Source organism: Octopus bimaculoides, chromosome 4, assembly GCF_046866305.1.
Source record: "Octopus bimaculoides isolate indiv1 chromosome 4, ASM4686630v1, whole genome shotgun sequence".
NCBI classification, from domain to species: Eukaryota; Metazoa; Mollusca; class Cephalopoda; order Octopoda; family Octopodidae; genus Octopus; species Octopus bimaculoides.
The window spans coordinates 92067614-92083435 of NC_142931.1; the positions used below are offsets into that span (position 1 = coordinate 92067614).

The 15822-nt window shown below is 37.1% G+C and overlaps 1 long non-coding RNA gene across 1 annotated transcript; it reads left to right on the top strand.

Moving 5' to 3' along the window:
- The first annotated feature begins 7515 nt into the window (after positions 1–7515).
- LOC106871945 (uncharacterized) lies at positions 7516–15309 on the top strand. Its single transcript, XR_001409717.3, has 2 exons — positions 7516–8174; positions 14828–15309. It is a non-coding gene; the product is annotated as an uncharacterized LOC106871945 (long non-coding RNA).
- Positions 15310–15822: the final 513 nt, after the last annotated feature.

The window sequence follows — 15822 nt, forward strand, 5'->3', positions numbered from 1 at the left end:
AAAACAAAAACAAAATAGCAACAACATTGAAAAGTGAAGAAAGAGTTTAGAAGATTTTATGAGAGTTGTGTAGTGAGACCAATTTCTATTATGGCATATTGGAGTTGTAGTGAAACCTCTCTCTCGGGCATTCAATCATAAATGATAACGAAGCTGTCCTACATCCTGATTGGTTCTTATTCGCGCGACAATTGTCCCCATGTTCTGATTGCTAAGGGGGCATTACATCCAATCGATGGCTTCAAATAAGATCACGTGAGAAGGAGTTTTACTGGGTTTCCGGTGAGCCCTTTTTTGCCTACAAATAAGCCTGATCCAACGACGGCAATTGTCTTCGATTTCAGATCTCTCACAGGTCTGGTCGCTGACCACACATACAGAACACAGCTACAGCCAGTTCCAGCGCTGACGTCTTCACCACCAATGTACTGTCTACCACAATGTTGTGCGCCAGCAAACCCACCACCAGGTACACACCAATATCAACACACTCGGTTTTATCTCGACCCTGTTTGAGTGGATGTTTCCACCACGAGCAACAGTCAGAACTAACCAGCGAGAATATTCCGTATCAGGTAAATGGTCACAGCATTCGACGCTCAACACACACAGTGTGATTCCACAGCTCTGCTACTTGGCCACAACTTCCTGCGTATGAACATCCTATCTCCTTGTGCAACTCTAATACGAACTGGTATTTCTCTATCTCAGTGTTTGAGACTTGTAGTCTATGTTACAGACACTCTTTCTATGTTCTGTGTTTCCTCTCATTCACACGCACACTTGTACTCTCACATATTGTACACACACTATTGCTTATATGACTGTCTGTCACTTCACATTGTTGTATACCTTCTCTTGTACACGAAGGCCTGACTTATCTACTGTGTTAATTATATATGCCGCATGCACGCACACACAGACACAAACAGTTTCACTATGTTAATAAACTTACTCTCATTATAAATCATAGTGGTTGTCTGTCCTAATCTGTTTCTTTACTGGCACTTGGCTCGTATCTCTTCACGATGAGCCAACTATTATATAATGTATTTTGTGTTCGACCGTGCGACATGGTAAAAAGGAGCCTTTCCCGTTTACGTCGCCATCTCCTTTGGTTCGCACAGTTGAAGTATTACAGAGTAAACTAACCTTTTATAGGCTCCACACATTATCTGTAATGGTTGGTCATCTGACCTATCATTTGAGTTTGGAACATTGGTTGAGTACTGTACTTTGGTTGGTCAAGTATCGCATGGGATTGGATTGAGAATCCAATCATGTTGTGCATCATACATTCTAAAACAACTAACCTGAATCTATGCTGGAGCCTACCTCTGCATTTATATTGAGTTAACAAAACACCTATGACAGAGGGGTGAGAGATTTTCATGAAGGCGAGTCATGTTATTTTCCTGCCATTATAATGAAGCACATGTAACCAATGACGGCCAGAGTTGAATTATACAAATGATAGATGAACTATACAATCATCAGAATCCATATATTTATTTTGTCCACTGTAGCAGAGGAATAAAGTCTTGCTGTTATTTTAAAGTTTATTTCTTGTATTAATTCCATGAGTGAACACACAACACATGCTAATATAATGGTATGCAAGATTCCATAGTAAACCAAGGGAGACTTTATACCTACACAGCTAAAGATGTCTCTCATACTTAGACCAACAAAAAAAAAAAAAAAACCAACTTTGAATAGGTAGAAGACTTAGTGTGATAAAATTTTGGAGACAAATTTTGACCCAGTTAGAACAGTTGTTGTTCAGATCAACCGAAAAAGGACTGGATATTATTGCAAACATTTCAAAAAAGATATATATCAGTAAAAAAAAATCTATATGCTATAATAGAATATATTTTTTGTCTTCCTACAGTCAAAATGTTTTCTAAAATAAATGTGTTGTTAGAAGAGAAGGGCAATATGTTTAGAAGCTACTGCCATAGACACACCACTAAATGGCAATGAATTTCTTAAAAAGTAGTTTCAAGGGAGAAATATAAAAGTAGTGGAAATTTAATAAAATTTTACATGACTATAAAAACATATTTAACTAAATTTATTTTAAATGTTACTGATCTACAAGACACTAACCAACATCATTAAGGTAGTGATCTATTCCAGCATCAGAGGGAGAATGGGGGAAGAGTATTAGAAGGAGTTTTGGTCTGCTAGGAGTGAGGTGTAGAGAAAAGCTTAAAAGATGAGAGGTAGAGAAAAGGTCATAATATGAGAATAGACATAAGCTAACAATCATGGCAAAGGATAGATATATAAATATCTAGAGTTAGGGGAAGATATATGAGACTAAGTTATAGGGTCTGAAATGATAGAAGTTAATTAGTTTAACAGTTGAGTCACCAATTTGTAACGGTTGATGTTAATTTGTAAACAATAATATGGAACGTTGGAGTCGTAATCAGTTTGTAAGGATTAGTTCTTTGTTGATTGTAAAGATGAAATAACAGTGATTGAAGTTGTAAAGAAAATATTTATTTTACTGTTACATTGAAATAAAAATTGTGATTGAACCAAATTCGATGACTGGCAACTGTGCCAGTGGAGCGCTTGTGATCATTGCCAGAGCAGCTGTCTGGCTTCCATGCCAGTGGCATGTAAATAGCACCGTTTGAGCGTGACCATTACCAGCGTCACCTTACTGGCACTTGTGCCGGTGGCACATGAAAAGACATTCGAGCGAGGTCGTTGCCAGTGCCGCTGAACTGGCTCCTATGCAGGTGGCATGTAAAAAACATTATTTTGAGCGTGGCCGTTGCCAGTACCACCTGACTGGCCCTCGTACCGGTGGCATGTAAAGCACCCACTACACTCTCAGAGTGGTTGGCGTTAGGAAGGGCATCCAGCTGTAGAAACTCTGCCAGTTCAGATTGGAGCCTGGTGCAGCCATCTGGTTCGCCAGTCCTCAGTCAAATCGTCCAACCCATGCTAGCATGGAAGATGGATGTTAAACGATGATGATGATGATGATGATGATTGTAAAATACCTTGCCTCGACGGGCAGGTGATAAAATCGTAAAGCATGCAAAGTAAAGGTAGATATCATAGATAGTTTGTGTTCTTGTCACCGTGTAGTAGTAATTACAAATAGAGATGGAGTAAAGTTCTAAGAAGAAAGCGAGCTGAGCTAGTGATAGTGAGAGAGTCAAGGGAAGTTGTCTCGCATAGTCGCGGATTGTAACGTTCTTTTTCCCTCAGGCCATTTGTCTTTAGTGGCTGCCTGCTTGTGGCCATGATTCTAGTGGTCCGTTCACTAACTGATGGTTGCTCTCTCTAACTCCGGTTCTCACTAACTCGAGTTGTCACTAACTGACTGACTTTTGCGTGGGGGTTCTTGCTTTTATAACTATCCAGAAGGATAGACATATCGTTGAGAACAATAGATTTCGTTTGTGGTACTTGTTATCTTAATTCTAGCTTTTGGTGAAATACAAGAGGATAGGAGGGTCAAGTGGCAAAAACATTATTTCGCTTAGCTAAGGCATTTGGCAAATGTAAACTGCTGTCATAGAAAAACTATTGTTTTACCATGAGAAAAGTGCTTTTGAAGTGTTAATTTAAATTTGGTTATCTAGGATCAAATCTACATCATGCCTGCAAGATCCACTACTGAAATGAAAAACTCTTGCAATTTATTTATGTCTGTCAGTGTGTCATTGTGTTTTAAAAAGTTCCACCTAGATGGTAGCTGACATAAATATCTGGTACCTCAATGATGCTTTTTTTGGGAGGCCCTCCTGACAAGGTGCTTGCAACTGTGAAGCTAATGATCAAGGAACTTGGTCATAGAGGTCGTAGTGTTAACAGTCCTAAATCAAGGAGAGAGTTGAAAGTGGCACCTGAACACAGATTGTCCCATACTCTCTGTTTCCGCCTGTCCTCCACTGTAACTGGAACTGACAAACCCAGCTCTCTCTACTGTGATAGAGCTTCATCCATCTCCCTGTTGGAATAAGTCCATGCTGGAGAGGAGAGGACGTTGCCTACCAAGCTAAACTTAATCATTAAGCAGACCCTGGCTCAGTATCCCCTCAGTTCTGAAGCCATCGGGGGTTATCCAGAAGTGATGGAAAGAGACCAGATGTTCTTACCCTCTGTCCCTAGGTTAGAGGTAAGTGCCTCATTTGGGATGCCACAGTCTGCAACTCCTTTGCTCCCTCCCACATCCCAAATGTGAGCTCTGACTCCTTAACCACCCAGCTTTGCATGAGCAGACTACTAAACTATTTATTGACTCCCTTCCCTCAATCGTGATTCCGCCTTCATCAGCGTGGTGCTCCATTAGAGCCCCAATTACTGACTTAACTTTTGAGTCCATCTTTAGATACAAAATGGCTAACCTTGAACAACTTTTAAAAAACCTTGAGGTAGTTGAGCCCCACCAAGGTTTTTTATACTTAGGAATTACTTGTCAATTCCTAAGCTATTGTATTTTCTGAGAGTTAGTCCCTCTTACAGATTCCTGTCATCCCTCCAATACTTTGATGACCTAATCTTCAGGAAACTTGAATATTTGGTCAATGTCAAACTCTCCCCAGACTCCCGTGACCAAGCTGCTTTGCTCAAATGGTTTGGGATCTAAGTCTGCACAAGTGCTTGCCTTTACCTCTTCCCTGTTTTCTTTCCTCCATCTATGCTTGGTAGGCAACATCCTCTCTTCTCCAACATGGACTAATTCCAACAGGGAGATGGATGAAGCTCTATCACAGTGGAGAGAGATGGGTTTGTCAATTCCAGTTACAGTGGAGGACAGACGGAAACAGAGAGTATAGGACAATCTATGTTCAGATGCCACTTTCAACTCTCTCCTTGATCAATCTGATCAATTTTCAAGGTGTTGCCTACTTTCAGCTAGTGCAAAATTCTCAGGGGACTGTTTGTGGCCAACATTGGAAGTCTACTCAGTCTAGATGAACTCTGCACCTCCATCGCACTCAAAGTGGGAGCTGACGTCTGCAGGGGACTGAGATGCCACTGTAGTAGGCCTCTTGACCCCACAGGTCTTCACAGTCTGTGTTGCCACCTAAATTCTGGTTGCTTCACTCACCACACCGAGCTAAACCTAATCATTAAGCAGACACTGGCTCGGATTAATATCCCCTCAGTTCTGGAGCCATCAGGGTTATCCAGAAGTGATGCAAAGAGACCAGTTGGTCTTATCCTCTGTCCCTGGGTTAGAGGTAGGGGCTTCATTTGGGATACCACAGTCTGCAACTCCTTTGCTCCCTCCCACACCCTGGATGCTTCAGTTAATGCTTCTGTAGCCCAACGGAAGAAAACCCTGAAGTATCAGAACCTGACAGTGAACTATCTCTTCCAACCTGTGGCGTTGGAGATGTTTGGAGGGACTGGGCCACTAACCGAGGTGTCAGGCGATGCCTGTGAGGGTGCTTGGCTTTCCCAACACCTTAGCCTCACCATCGCCCATGGCAATGTTGCGAGTGTGCTGGCTTGCTTCAGAAGGTTCTGTTAAACCTTGTGGTGTGCGACAAGTTGCTGTGATAAAAAAAAAAACCCACAAATGGTTTCAATACAGTTTTAAGAGAAAGATTTGGAAGAATAAGACGGAAGTTCTCCTGTAATATTCTTTCATGTAAATAAATGTTTACGTTAATTTAAAAATTTGCCAGCAAAATTTTATAAAATAACAATGTTCTAAAAGATGTAGATGTTTATGTTATATATGAAAATAAAAATTTCATATATGTTTCCGTTTCCTTTAGCATTGCAAGTAAAAGTGATGAAAATAGCAGGACGTCCATAATTACAGGCAAGTCATGGTATCGTGTATTTTCTTATACGTATATCTTGGTTTTCTTGTAAAACTGGATGGGAAAATACAAAGCTGCCCAAGCTCTATCCCAGTTGTATCATTATTAATATAATTTCGAGCTGGCAGAAACGTTAGCACGTCAGGCGAAATACTTGGCAGTATTTCGCCTCTGTGAGTTGTACAAGCTTGTTTGTTTGACTATATTGTGTATTTGTTTGTGCTGTGTTTGCAGCGGTTTTTGAGTTGCTGTGCTGTCTCTCAGTGATACTGAGAGATAGCGAGTGGAAGTCATATATGTTTGGACCCCAGTGAAACAGAATTGTCCTCTTTAGAGGAGGAACAGGTCAGGGCTATCAAAAGGATGGATGAAAATTTAAAAGAAAAAGCTTTGCAGAGGCAGCAAAGGTCAGTGAATTTAATGAACTTAAAAGAGGACTGTAAAATGGCAGTAAGGGTGGGGAATGACGTAAGGCTTTCCCCACCTCAGGCTAAAATGGAGGAGATGCAAAGGAAGACGGTAGTATACCAGGTATACTCCGTAGAGAAAAGGAGAGTGGATCATGTGGAGGAAAGTGAGATTGATAAGGCACTAGTGGTGGTCTGGCCAGATATCATCTATCTGGCCAGAGGAAGCAAATATGGAACTGGAAATGTGCATTATAGAACAGTAAAGCAGTAGCCAATGCAGCCAAAATATTAAAAAAACTGATAAGACAGTCTTATATGGGTAAGAGGATAGCAAAAATAAAAGTTGAAGGGGTTCTACCAGAAATTGATGAGGCTTGGGTTGTGGCGGCCCTCCTCATAGAAAAGGTGAAGGAAGTCACGGTTTTACAAGCTGAAGTGACAGATGGTACAGTATGGAAAGGAAAGATTATTGAAATGACTGTGCAGGCTAGTATGAAGATGTTGGAAGGATTAGCAGAAAACCTATGGATTGGTGATTTGAGCTTAAAAGTGTGGGTGGAGGGCAGGATTCCTCGCTGTTTTAAATGTGGCCAGAAAGGCCACATAAGAGTGAACTGCCCTCCACCACCCAAAATGGTAGAAGAGCGACAGCCAACACCAGAAGAGAGGATACAAGAAGTAGAAAAAGAAACTCCAGTATTAGAAGATAGGGAATGGGAAATAGCCCGGAGGAGAAAAAAAAAAGAAGAAAAAAAGGAAAGTACTTGTGAACCCCAACCCACCCTCTCCCTTTTCACCACACCCTCCCCATGCAGACACCAAACCTACCTATTCCCCTCCAACAACAAAACAGAAAAGAAATGCAAGCACACATGATGTAGATATGGTTCCCCCTCCCCCTGTTTGTTTTGCTTGCGTTCTGTATGTGGACGTGAAGGATTGTAAACCGGGTGAACGAGTGGAAGGATGTGGTTGAACTGGAATTCTGGGGTGAAGATGGTGAGACTATGATATGCTAATTGTTAAATAAGGCACAAATGGAAATAGTTAAAAAGAATGATAAAGGTATTGAGTTGTGGAAGGTGATCGGGGATAGACAGAAATTGCCAAAACAGACTTGTTATACCGAATTAAAAAAAGACTATGGTATTGAACTGCTGGATTTTAGATATATATGACTGAACGGCAAAACGGTTTCAATGTAACCACTCGACTTCGGGGGTCGAGTGGGCATTCCACCTCATTATATCATCTTTTTCATGATTCATTCGTTTCTTTTAATTTTATTTCTTTCTTTATGCCTCCGTTTTATAATTTTAGTTCCTCAATATTGTTTGTACCGTCTATGTTGGCCCCTGGTGGACAATAAAGAAATCGGTATTTCGTCTGCCGTTACGTTCTGAGTTCAAATTCCGCCGAGGTCGACTTTGCCTTTCATCTTTTCGGAGTCGATAAATTAAGTACTGAGGTCGATGTAATCGACTTAATCCCTTTGTCTGTCCTTGTTTGTCCTCTCTATGTTTAGTCCCTTGTGGGCAATAAATAAATAAGTGCACCTCCGATTCTGAACGTAGTTTTTTTCTGATGCGCTCCGAATATTTTAGCATGCATAACAACATACCCGAGAAAATTATTTTAGCGGTAATAAAGATCATTAAACGAATTACTTTGATAGGACATTATTGGATAAGATAAGATTATGACAAACTGTTTCTTAGATCTTTCCAATTATTTATTACAGGATTTTGACGTCATAAAACCTGCCCATATTTTACTTCAAAGCTTGTCTTAACATTTTTTTTTACAACTATCAAGTATTACTTATTACTGTTAATCGAGCAGATGTTTTTTTTTTATCTAACCCAAATTTCTTTTTAATCTTGAATCCAGTTACATGATTTAAAATTTACGTATTTCGTATTCTTGACATTAAGAATATTTCCAAAAGAAGTGTGAGGTATCTAATATTTTTCTTGTAAAGATTACTAATATATATTACATTGTATGATATTTTAAAATCAAAGTCTGGGTAAACTTCTGAAACATGTCTATATTTGTGTAATAAAATTCTTTCCTTTCATTTAGTATTATGTTAATTAAATTAGATTGATTACTAAAAAACCTAGAATTGAACGACGATGCTGATATAGAGAAAACATGCATAAGAGAATGAAAAGATAACATTTTCATTTTCCCGTTTCGCTTTGAGTACCTTTTATAAAAACGTTTTTTTTTTTTAATTCAAACATTTTTTATTAAAATGTAAACATCTCTTATATTTCAATATCGTTAGAGCATCAAAGTTCGGACGTGTTTACACCTACTTGAATTTATTTCCTCGTAACTTCATTAAAAATGCATATTTTTGAAATGAAATAATCTAAAGATTAATTTATCTTTGGATAAAGATAAGTTGGTCTAGATTGCGATTATGTCGGCAAAAGTAATATTTTTTTCATGTTTCAAATAATTTCCTTCTTCTCCATCATTTTCTGTTTTACTTTGCTCAGAAAAGTTCTTTGAATGCGTATTTCTCTTGTTATGAGGTAAATATTTCAGTAAAAAAATATAAACTAAAATTTATAAAGTAATTTTGAAAATTTGAAGTTCAGTTTCACTGTGTGACACCTTGGAAAGGTGTCTTTAACTAAAGCCCTGGGTCGAACAAAACCTTGCGAGTGGATTTCGTAGACAGAAATTAAAAGAACTCCACCTCCTCTGTGTGTGTGTGTGTGTGTGTGTGAGTGAGTGAGTGAGTGAGTGAGTGAGTGAGAGAGTGAGAGAGAGAGAGAGAGAGAGAGTATTTTGGTAAAAGTCTGTGACGTTATAAGTATGATATTGTCTTTCATCCACAATAACAGACTAAAATTGAAATTTAAGTCTTGTGAAATACTAGCTTGTCTGTGGATAGTATCTCCACAATAGGCTACAATGAAAAAACTCTGGGAAACTAAACAAGAACAATCCACCATCCCCTATATATCATCATGATAGGCTTAAATCCAGATTCAAATTACTGTCCTTAAATGCCTGAAGTTTATGCATCAAGATCCACCTCTTTGACTCTATAATGTTATAGGTCTCGGTGTAATCGTAATAGTGACAGAGACATTAGTCTTTCTCTATCCCATACAAATAAATCTATGATGAAAAAAAGAACAAATGCCAAGGTTAACGAATAACATCATAATAAATAAATTTTATTCTTTTGGTTGTTTGGCTTTACATAATGTGGTATCTGCTAGCAGGGTCGCCTCTGGGTTGGTGTGTAGTCAGCATAGGTGAAGTCAAAAGGTTGGTTAAGTCATCCCAGTAGAGTTGACGGAGTGGATCTCACCAAGTTGTTGAGTCTACCACAGCTCTGAGGCAAAGTGAGAGAGTTGTCGAATAAACACGCAAAAGGCTTTAAATACTGGTTTATTACGCATGCGCACTCGAGGGGCTTCCGGGAAGGCAAGTCCCTTGCGCATGCGTAGATCGCACTTCCTAAAATGGCGGCCATAATTTCATGCCACTACAACTCTTACATCAAAACTTTCAAACATGATTTCATCACAGTCACAGAAACATGGGTGCACTCTTTACTTTGCGATGGTGTTTTTAGCTGGTTACAACCTGTTTCGCAAAGATTGAGTTAATTGTTGTGGGGGTGGTGTGAAGGCCTATATTCCATCATACTTTTCAGCAATTCCTTGTGATAATTTGAATCAATTACAAGAGTTATTTTATTGTGATATATGCATAAATATGTCACCACTGGTACTTGGAGTTGTTTACTGCCTACCAAATTATCAAGACACACAGCGTTTTGACATCCTCAAAGCTACATCTAGAAAAACAGCCACTTATGTTTTCATTGGGAAATATTTTGTTGACTGCAAAGTGCTAATGATTTCCTTGATGTAGTGCTAGATTCAAGCTGGACCCAAGTAGTCACCTCCCTCACAAGAGGTAACAAACCTTTGGACATGCTCTTTACCACTACTCCAGAAATGGTTATCGGTGTCACTACCAAGGAACCTTTATGTGAGTCTGATCATGCTATGATCATTGCCAATCTTATGGGCAGAAACAGGAAGCCTCATCACCTCCAAAACTGCTCTCTTAGATTGGAAAAAAGCAGACTGGAACTGTTACCATACAGAGTTACAACACCCAAATTGGTCTGAATTTTACAATTCTGGGGATGTCAATACTGCACTTCAGAACATCCTCAATTCAATCTGGGCTGCATTTGAAGTATCAGTACCATACAAATGCTTTAAAAACCCCTGTAATTCAATAGCTAGGTCCTGGTACTTTGCTATTTTTACTATACCTCTCATATTGATTTTTTCATCATTTGGGGCTGTAAAGTCATCTATCTGGCACTGCCTTTCTATTACTCTGTCAGTCTGAATGTTAAAGTCTCACAACATCTTATATTTCTTATTTTCTAGTACTTTACTAAGTTCATGTTCATACCATTTATCAGTATCCTAGCTTTCTACATAACTCCCAGTGGATTACTCTCTCTAGGTTGTCATGTCTTTTCTTATATTCTTTCTGTGCCAGCATGCTACATTCACTTACTATATGAGTAATGCATTCCTCTTTTGATTTGCATAGCCTACATTGGGAATCTGCTTGTTTTTTGTCTATCTTGGCTTTTATCCAATTAGTCCTTAATACTTGATCTTATGCTGCTACTAACAAACTTTCTGTCTCCCTTTACAGCCTTCTTTTCTGCAACCATATCCATGTCTCACTACTACTATTTGCTGCAACTGTATTTGGGAATATATCGTGCAAAGCCTTCTTCTGCTAGTCAGATAACTTCTGTTCTTTTTTCTGGTTTTTAACCTCATTTGGTTTTTGGCTTCCCTATGTCTCTAGCAGCTTTTAATAAATTTTCTTCACTATTACCTACATAGGAGTCTATATCTACTCTAGCTAACTCCACACAGTCTTCTACTGATATTAACCCTCTTCCGCCTTCCTTTCTAGGTAAGTATAATCTTACTAGGTAAGTATAATCTTGGTAAGTATAATCCTGACCTTGTGTGGAGTCCTCCATTCATATTGAATTCCTTCCTAGTTCTTCTGTCTAGCTTTGGTAATTCAGTTTTTGTCCAATCTACAAAAGCTGCTGAGAATCTAAGTAATGACACTTCCCAAGAATTGTAGCCTTCACTAGATTCAGACTATTTAGCTCTGACTTCATTAGCTTCCTCACCCTTCTGATGTACTATTTCTCAATTTTCCTTTTCATTTCTATAGTTAGTATTCTATCAGATTCTAATAATTAACATTATTATTTCTCTTTATCACAGGTTTTGTTGGAGCTCCTGGAGTCTTGCATGCATAGCAGGCTTGCTACCTGCAGCCTACGGTACCATGCTATCTGTTCTTTTCAGCTATCTAATACTTTCCAGATTATTCTGGCCATGCCAAAGAGGCAAACTTTTTGTAACAGTTCTACTGGACACTCTATTCCAATTTCCTTTATATTCCCCTTGATGCCTTCTGATACTGTTCCCAAGGACCCAACAATAATTTACACTATCTTCACCTTCATTTTCCATAGCCGGATTATTTCGTATTTAAGAGGGTTGTATTTATCTATCTTTGCACCTTCCTTCTTGACTATTCATGAGTCAAAGGGGCATGCAATATCAACTAAATAGCATATGTGGTGCACCTTGTCCACCACCAATTATTATAATTATTGTTATTATTATTATTATTATTATTATTATTATTATTATCATTATTATTATTATATACTAGTCCAATCCTGGGATTAATATAATCAACTGATCCATTCCTCCAAACTTTTTGGTGTAATGTTTATTTGAAAAGTGAATGTGATTTGGATGTTGACAAAATAGATAGAGCAATATGTGGTGAACCTAAGCTTTGTGTACAATAAGTTCCTTATTTATTATCATTTTATATACTGAGTTCAAATCCCATCAAGAGCTTTTCATCCTCCTTGGGTAGATAAAATAAGTATTTGGATTAATTTAATAGATACAGGCATTGTGTCTATGTTACAAATCAATATTGGTCTAATTTTTATTAATCTATGAGGGTTGAAATAAAAATTAGAATAGGCCATGTTAAAATTGTCTTGCATTATATATTTGTAATATTTCTTTTAAGTAAACTATAATTAATTTTCTAGACTCGTAAGTGAATTTATCATTCTTTACTAAAAGCATGCATTTCTCCAGCCATTACAATTTTAATATTATATAAGAATTTCAGTTTCCCTTAAAAAGCATATAGTCCATTCTGTAAAGTGGTTGGCATTTGGAAGGGCATCCAGCTGTAAAAACCTTACCAAAACCGACCTCACTTGTACTTGTGCCATGTAAAAAGCTCTAAGTCCACTCTGTTTGGTGGTTTGTGTTAGGAAGGGTATCCAGTTGTAAAAATCCTACCAGCATGAAGGGCGGATGTTAAATGATGATGATGATGATGATGATGATGACAGACAGACAGTATACACACACATGTTTATGTATTTGTTTTGCAATATTCTTGATGTGAAATCGTGTTGAAACAGATATTGTTATACTTTGGGATATCCTACTTGACTACACATAATATAATATAATCAGCATCATCATTATCATTGTTTAACGTCTGCCTTCCATGCTAGCATGGGTTGGATGATTTGATTGAGGGCTGGCGAACCAGATGGCTACACCAGGCTCCAATCTGATTTGGCAGAGTTTCTATAGCTGAATGCCCTTCCTAAAGCCAACCACTCCGAGAGTGTAGTGGGTGCTTTTACATGCCACCGGCACGAAGGCCAGTCAGGCGGTACTGGCAATGGCCACGCTCAAAATGGTGTATTTTATGTGCCACCTGCATAGGAGCCAGTCCAGTGGCACTGGCAACGACCTTGCTTGAATGTTTTTTCATGTGCCACCGGCACAAGTGCCAGTAAGGTGACACTGGTAATGATCACGCTCAAATGGTACTATTTATGTGCCGCTGGGACAGAATCCAGACAGCTGCTCTGGCAATGAACATGCTCAGACGGTGCTCTTAGTGCTCCACTGGTACAGGTGCCAATAATATAATATAATATATGATTGCTTTCTCTCTCTTTATACGTGTGTGTGTGTATATATATGTATGTATGTATGTATATTTGTGTATATATTTGTATAAATATGTATGTAAAAAACAACTCAGAATGGGCAGTGACATGTATTTGAATAACAAAGACAAATAATGTTATATTAAATTACCTACCCAATAAATTCTTAATTTATTGAAATTAAGTCTGCTTCTAGAGAACACGAACTTTATTATTTGGTGGCAGTTGGTACCAACTCTAAATGAGTAAGGGAATCAAGAATTCCAAAAATGTGAGTCTTGAGGCAAGAGGAGAGTAGTGAACACATTTCTGCCTCAATAAGATAACCGTAGCAATTATCCTGCTTATCTTCAGCAACTGAAACAGGCATATACAAACAATGAATAACACACATTTACAGCCCAATAGCTAGATAGATAGTTGGATAAGATAAAGTTTTAAATTTGTTAAATTGAAAGATTGAGTTAAGGTGTGGATATTGGCTGTGTATATAACAACCATCTTTTTGTAAACAATCTTTCTACATATCTAAAACTCCAAACCAATATAATGTCAGGTATTTGTTATATTCACATTAAAGTCAGACAGATAGAAAAGTGATATATACCAGCTCAAGCTCATATACTTGTATATGTATGCTCAAAAGCTGATACTATTAGAAGAAAGCTATATTGAAAATAGTATCAGTGGGAAGCTCTTTCATTATATAATCAGTATAACTTCATTTTCCCTTATCTTTTTTTCATATTACTTTTGTTTTCAGTCAAGTCTGAAGTGTTTGAAACTAGGTTTCTTGAGCTTCAAATAACTTAAGAACATAAATGAAAGGAATAGTAGCTTACTATATCTATGTTGTGTTGTATCCTCTATGAAGTAAATATTTTCACTCATCAATGGGATTTAAGTTCTCACATTTATATGATGCAATACATGCTTGCATACACATATTCCTTATTACTATTTTGTATGCTCTAATGGAATAAAAATGTCCCTCATAAATTTACACAGGTAAATATAATGTAAACACACATGCTCGTTTATTTCTGGCTCATAGCAATTATACATGTGTTATGCCTTGTATATTAATTTAATTTAGAAGGTAGAAAAAAATTGTGTCTTTCTGATAATAAAATATTAGCCATTTATGGAAATATACACTGAATTCATATAATGAATTTGCATCTTTAGAATGAATTGAAATTCACTTACTTTTTATACTTAAATAACTATCAGTATAACTTCATTTTCCCTTATCTTTTTTTCATATTACTTTTGTTTTCAGTCAAGTCTGAAGTGTTTGAAACTAGGTTTCTTGAGCTTCAAATAACTTAAGAACATAAATGAAAGGAATAGTAGCTTACTATATCTATGTTGTGTTGTATCCTCTATGAAGTAAATATTTTCACTCATCAATGGGATTTAAGATAGCATGTCCTTGAGATATACATTTATACACTCTATAGGTTATACATAAATATAAAATGCTAACTCACTCTTTATATTTTAATATTTGATAGGTTGTAACTTTTGCATCCCAAACTGAAATCAATAGTAGGAAAAACCTCTCAAAATGGAAGATTATTCTCTTAGGTGTTGTCGTCCTCCAGGTTTGCTGTCAATGCATCAACGAGAATTTTGTACAAGGTGTTACAGAGTCAGAAGCAGTGATGAGCATTTGACATTCTCACTTTATGTCTGTGGCTATTGTGGTGAAATATATCGTCCAGAAGAGATTAGAATGGCATTAATATGTACCTCATGTTTACCTGAGTGTCGTCTTTACCCTATTCCTCTGCATCATTTGAGCAAAACTCATTGTCAAAATGGAGTTTGTTGTGATCACTGTGGGAATCCTGTAGGTCATGATGAACAGCTTGACATTATCTTTTAAATTATATTTTTGTAATGGTAAGGATGATATTCTATGGAATATTGTAATTATATTTTATTTATCTGGACAATAGAAATATTGGAATAAATAAACCTTTCTCATATATTACATTATCTTCAAGTTTTCTTTCTTTTACAAAGTTTCTTAAATTGTATGTAATAAAAGTTAAATGTAGATTTTATCAAAATTGTTTCATATTAAAAATGAAATTAAGTAATTGTCTCTGTATCCTTTCTTTTGAAAATTATAATTAAGTTATTGACATCTAATCAAAGTAATTATAGAGTAATATATTTCAGATTGGCAAACATTATGAACAAAATGCTTTGCAATAATAGTTATTTCACTTACATTCAGAGTTCAAATCCCACCAATATGAAACATACTCTCTCAGATTATATACATCAATTAATATCAAAAATATATCAGTAGAATGGGATCTAGGTAGATCTAGATCACAGTTCTTCAGCTGTTACAACAACTGTTTTTCTAGGAGCTATAACTCTCAAAAATATTTTAGAGCAATGCTAGGTTTTCTTACAAAGGATTAATGTATAAGCTCTTTGGTATGATATATAATTTTTCCAATAGGGTGTTGGATAAATATAGATGTTTAACTAA